Source organism: Hordeum vulgare, chromosome 1H (genome assembly GCF_904849725.1).
Source record: "Hordeum vulgare subsp. vulgare chromosome 1H, MorexV3_pseudomolecules_assembly, whole genome shotgun sequence".
Lineage (NCBI taxonomy): Eukaryota > Viridiplantae > Streptophyta > Magnoliopsida > Poales > Poaceae > Hordeum > Hordeum vulgare.
In genome coordinates, this window is record NC_058518.1 from 282,922,533 (window position 1) to 282,929,221 (window position 6,689).

The following is a 6,689-nucleotide window of genomic DNA, read 5'->3' on the forward strand; positions in this document are numbered from 1 at the left end:
GTTTTTCTATTTTTTTCAAATTCTGGAACTTTTTTTCAAATTCCGGAACATTTTTCAAATTTCGGAACATTTTTTGTGAAAAATCCAAAACATTTTGATAAAAATTCCATTATTTTTCAAATTCCGGAACATTTTTCAAATTTTGGAACATTTTTCAAATTCCGGAATATTTTTTCAAATTTGAAAACATTTTTCAAATTCTAGAAAAAAAATCAAATTCCAGAACACTTTTTAAAATTTCGTAACATTTTTTCAAATTCCGAAACATTTTTTGAAAATCCAAAACATTTTTGAAATAGAAACAAAAAGAAAAACAAAAAAGAAAACAAAAAATAAAAACTGGTTCAAGGAATCTTCTAGAAAGTTCTCAAAACCGGAAAAAACTGGTTGGAAACCTCTAGAAGGTTTCCGAAACCGGGATCGGTGAAAGTGGTAACTGGCCGGCCCAAACCCCGTCGCTCGCTCGCAACTCCTCTCCCTCCTATCCGTTTGCCCGCCTATTTGACGCAAAGAGCGTTAAATAGGGTTTTCCGAGCGCCTCGCCCTAGACAGCGCCCGCGTGCGCTTCTTAGCGTATTGCGTTGCTGTTGACCCATTAGCTCCAGATTCATCCGTTGTCATTTTTTTCCTATTGCGGTCTTAGCTAGTTTTGGAAGGATTTTCCAATTACAGATTATAGGCATATTTTAAAACGCTTATAACTTTTAAACTATGCGTCGTATGTAAAAATCGTAGATATGTAAAACGTGTAGAATTTTGCGTAAATTCATATTTTCCAACTCTCAAGCATATTTACTACTGTTGATCTTGGTGTTTGCCTCGTTTTGCATGATGTCGTGTTAAAATGGTTTAATTCATAGCTAGTTAACCGTAGCTCCGTTAGAGATGAGCTATATATGTAAACCCACTACATTGACGTGTAGAATCACATGAACCACTTTATTTTATCGTTTAACAAGCTTAAAATATGTTTAGCACAGATCTGGACAAATTTCAAAGTTAACTTGTGGGGTCGTTTGAAAATGTTATATGTCGTTTCCGACCTCATTTAAAATGTCTAGATAGATAGTTTATTTGTACTTCACCTCTTTCCATGTTTAAATAATATTTAATATTGCCGTGTACCTAAACGGGGATGAACTAAATAATTTGTACGTAGAGTTTCGTCAATATGCAACTCGATGTGTAGTGTTTGATTGTTGTGAATTGCCATGTCATGCCTTGCATAATTGAACCAGACATGCATCATATCGTGCATGTGGAGTGGTGAATACTGTGTGTTGATTCTTGTTTCCGGTTTGCTTCGTCTCGATAGAGTTCCTCAAGCGTGTCGGAATGTGATGATCCGTTCGACTACGTCGGTTCGTCTGCTTCACGGAGTCGTTCTTCTTCCAAGCAGGATCACAAGCAAGATCACCATTTTTCTAGATACCATTACTACCATTGCCATGCTAGTTTTTTTTGTTTCTATCCCTATGTCTCACTGCCTACCACTTAAATGCCAGCCTCCCAACATTGCCATGAAACCTCTAATTTTTCCACAACCCAACAAACCATTGTTTGACTATGTTACCGCTTGCTCAGCCTTTTGATAGCGTTCCTAGTAGGAGGTGCAGATGCTTCTATGTGAAAACATGGGTTCCTCGTTATATCACCATATATTGCTAATTAATTTAATGCACCTATATACTTGATAAAAGGTGGAAGGCTTAGGCCTTCTAGCCTGGTGTTTTGTTCCATCTTTGTTGCCTTAGTTTCGGCTACCGGTGTTATGTTCCATAAGTGAGCGCTCCTAACATGCTTGGGGTTGTTATGGGGACCCCCTTGACTTTCGTTTTGGGATAAAACTGGTCTGGCAAGGCCCAGCATTGATACTATATTTTCCCAACATAATAATATTGATAATTAATTGCCGCATAGGGAGTTAGCGCTACCTGAGGAGTAATACAACATATTACAGGGGGACTAGTGCTGATGGTGTTGGTCCTAAACAAAGCCACTTGCGGGGCCACCCGGGGCAACTCGGGGGATTTCTATCCGGCCACCGTAAGTAGTCCTCATTCGGTGTGCCCTGAGGAGATACATGGCTCCTATCGGGATTGTCGGCACATCGGGGGGCCTTGCTGGACTTGTTTTACCTTTCTCGAGTGTCTCGTGCGTGGGATTTCGAGGATACTTCTCGATGTTGAGGTTTTCCAATAGGAACCCGAGGAGATCACGGGTTTTCCCTGATCGAGGTTATTCCGACCTAACGTGTGGTAGTTTGTGGTGGACTAATTGGAGCACCCCTTCAGGGTTAAATCTTTTGGAAAGCTGTGCCCGCGGTTATGTGGAAAACTTGGAAAGTTTGTTTAACATATGGTTCTAGATAATTTAAAGTAAACTTAATTAAAACTTGCCAACTGTGTGCGTAACCGTGACTGTCTCTTCTCATGAGTTCTGCATCCGGAAGAGGACACGGTGGGGTTATGTCTGACGTAAGTAGGTGTTAAGTATCATTCATTTGATCATTATTAGCTCACGTCCGTTATGCGTAGAACATCCCCCTTTAATCTTGTATTTGTAAGTTGGCCACCTCATATAAATGCTTAGTCGCTTGCTGCAGCCTCACCACTTAACCATACCTCAACCATTAAGCTTTGCTAGTCTTCATACCTTTGTTAATGAGATTGTTGAGTCCGTGTGGCTCACAGGTTACTACAACAACAATTGCAGGTACAAGTAAAGCAATAATTTGACGTGAGCGTGATGATTGTTCTATTTGGAGTTTCTTCTTCTTATTATTGTTATTCTTATTCTTCATCGATCTAGGTTGGGTTCCAGGCCGGCACCCTGGGATAGCAAGGATCGACGTCGTTCTTTTATCGTCTGTTTCCATCCGTATTCAGACCCTGCTCTTCTACATGGTGATTGAATATGTCAATGTATTGATGTGAACTTGTTGTAGCTTGTGGCGAGTGTAAACCAATTCCATATACTCGTCTCTTCAGTACATGTACATGTGAACATGTAGCTTGTGGCAAGTGTAATGATATCCATTCTTGCGAAACGACGAGATGCGCTTCTATCCATGTCGAGGCCCTCGTGCCAAAATAAGGACAGGATCGCATCTTAGGCGTTACAATTGTTCACTGATCCAACACGCAAACTTTCTAGAAACCGTGTGTGTTTGTTGAGGTCATCGCCCACTGCATTGTATGAGAAACCGTCTGCAATGGAAAACCCCAATGATTAGGCTAATTGCCCTATTATTTATATTCCATCTAGTAATAAAATTGACATTTCATATCAAGCACACAATATATTTCATATTCGTATTACGGCAACCAGGATTTCATAATTGAATTACATCAGAATACAATATCATATAGGCATATACTATCTAGCTACCAAATTACACAAGATGAGAAAGTTTCAAATGCAACGTCTAAGACCTTCAGAAAGTAGCATCATAGATGGTAAATAGACAGATGAGTCTCGTCTAGAAAACTATTGAAGTGAAAGCTGAATATTGAGCCTTCAATGATGTTGAAGGTCCTTGCAACTTTAGGCTAGTGCATGTGGATGATTGCCCAACCATCGTTCGTCCTCTTGAGAAAGACTTCAAGATTATACCATGGGTGTATGAATACCTTCCTCGTCTCTTGAGCATACAAGTGGTTTGAGACGTAATCATTGACGAACTGCCTTGAGAAGGAGTGAAAACAAAGATATGCATACATATATTTTCTAAAATTTTAAATGGCGCAAAGGGAAAAGGACAAGGTGAAAATATAGTACCATCCTATAGTTGATTGATCTCTTCTTCATTGTGCAAACAAACATCTTGTTGTTTTTTGTCGCTAGTTTTTTTATCTTATCAATCTTTCCGAGTCTCTTGATTTGATTGATACTCATGGACACCTCATTCCCCACATACAAAAGGGTTGAATAGTGGGTCTAAACCTCTTACAGCAGGACCTACATGTGCAAGAACAAATTATTAGAAATCTAAATATTAGAATGGTTCATGTAACTACATAATAATGTGTTATTAGCCAAAGGATCATGGATGTGCAAACCTCGATGGGAAACTCCAGTGCCTCCCATTGTTTCCCCCTACAACATTTATAAGATAGATATTGATTAGGTTATAAGTGAGATTTGGCATACTGTGAGTAAAATATATAATGAAAATTAATCACTTTGTAGATTCAACAGATTAATTCGATCCACATGGAAAAGCCTGTTATCTAAACCAAGCGTGCTAAGGACTAGGAAATATTGCGATTGTATATGTTTCACGCGTATTTAGTACATCTAAACTAGACTTATTTGTCACATGCAAAACAATACAAAATTGTACCAACAACAAGCAAATATCACATTGCAGAATTGAACTAAACAGTTAAATGATCACCACAAAAATGAACCAAACGGTTAAATGATCATCACAATAAATGAACACACAATTAACTGAGCACCACATTGCACAATAGAACATACTAGAAGGTGAGATTGTATAGTAGTATTACATTGGAGATTTCATTAGAATTTCTAAATGAAAGGCAGGAGCAGCACATGTAACAGGTAAATCAAACATGCTTAACCGACATAGCTAGTTGAACATAGGTCCTTAGTAATAAAGCTAAGAAAAAAAGATATTCGTCATCATCGGAGATATCTATGACGAACTTAGAAGAGGGCGAGACCTCCACATCATGGGTGCCATCCTTGTAGTTAGTGGCGAAGACATGAATAATTTGTAGGTGTGGCGGAGTTTATGAACAAAAAAACCATGTATAACTCAAAGGTGTAAAAGCAAGGCTAGAATACTAGGTATATACTTGGTGTTGAACAGATGCAACCAAAATTCAAAAGTTAAGTGTTGGCACTCTAAATACCTTACTTTATAATGATTACATGGATGACCGATTGCCAATGTAACATCTATATTAACTAGATGGGCATAAATATGACATCTAAAAGATAAAAAACCACAGTTAAATCTTGAATTAGTAATTATTAGGATACATATATAATGATAGAAAACCACATTTTGCAAGTGAAGATAGTTAGAAAGAATACACGACCCATAATGAAGGTTTACTTTCATTAAGTAGAACGTGGCAGTGGCATTCTTCTAGTGGCGTTGGCAAAATTTTCTTTTGAAATATGTAAGAAAACACAAGAACAATTAATTGGTTAGTGAAAAAATGAATAAATATTGGTTCATGTGATTTGAGCAAGTATCATGACAATTCAACTAATGCGATCAAGGGAAAGAAGGAGAACGGAACTATATCTTTCATTACACACTTAATCCTCTTCTTTGGTGGTGCCATCTACAAACCCTCATAGACTCGCCAATTCGTCAATCGCCACCTTCGACGACCGTGGCCTTACGAAGACCCTTTCACCGGTTGATGCCTTGTCTGTCGTCGGAGGTGCGCACAAGGCATACTGATTGCCACCTATTGTGCGCCCATTCGGCCGTGTCCTAGCTATGTGCGGCTACCTCTCGATCTCTCGTGAACAACTCATAGGAAGCCAAGGAGCCGAAGCTCAGCAATCGTGGTAGTGCTATTTTTTAGGGATGTGCTAGTGTGAACTGAACGTGTGATTTGTTATGTTTAAGTCAGCTCATGGTCACAGTCCACCACTCAATAGGCATCAACCCTCCCAACACCACGCACACACCCAAATCCTGAATGTTATGATGGGATAATACTAGTATATTCACGGTAGCTTAGGTATGGCGTTGGCCAAACCATGCCAGATTGCTAGCTTCGCCCCTGCTTTTAGTGCTGAGTGGCCTGAGCCTGTCCCGACACCAACCTGACGGCTCTAGAGCTAAGGTAAGCACGGGCATGCTGAGAAAATACCTTGTAGTATTTGTCGAAGGCAGCAATGGTGCCCTTAAGAAAAGACCACGAGTTGTCGTTTAGAGCTAAGGCTAGTATTTGTCGAAGACACCAACTGCATGATGGCGTCCACGCATGAGGTGTCTATGGTGGTGCCGACGGTGAGGTACCCCTCCAAGACCTGAGGGTCGGCATGCATCGCATCATCGTGGCATCATCCGCACGTGCAACCGTGATTTGCTTCTCCACCGTGAAATGCTCCTAGTGATCCTAGCTATGCTGCATGCACCATGGCTTTTAGCAGAAATTGTTTGGAGGATGGGGCGGTGATTTGGGTGGAAGGTGTCATGCTCGTGGTCGGGACATGTGGGACGGAGGCCTGTGGATTACCTAAGTAGATGGATGAGGCCGAGTGGCAGGAAGGAGCGTCACGGGTTGCTACTTCTAAACTGCGTTGGGTTTTTCCCTGAAGAGGAGGGGAGATGCATCACAATAGAGATAAGTATTTCCCTCAATGAGAACCTAGGTTATCGAACTAATAGGAGAATCACATAAACCTTCTTGAGGAGCACCTACGCACACACAACTAAACACTTGCACCCAACGCGGGCATGAGGGTTGTCAAGCCCCTTGAACTTGTTCCTTGCAAGGATTAAATAATGATAGATAGGTAAGATAAATATAAAAGTAAATAAAATGGTAAATAAATTGCAGCAAAGTATTTTTGGAGTTTTTGTATTTTTTTTAAGTAGACCCAAGGGGCATAGTTTTCGCTAGAGGCTTGTCGCTGGAATATACCATATGATGGGTAAACAACTTATTGTTGGGAAAATGACAGAATAGCGC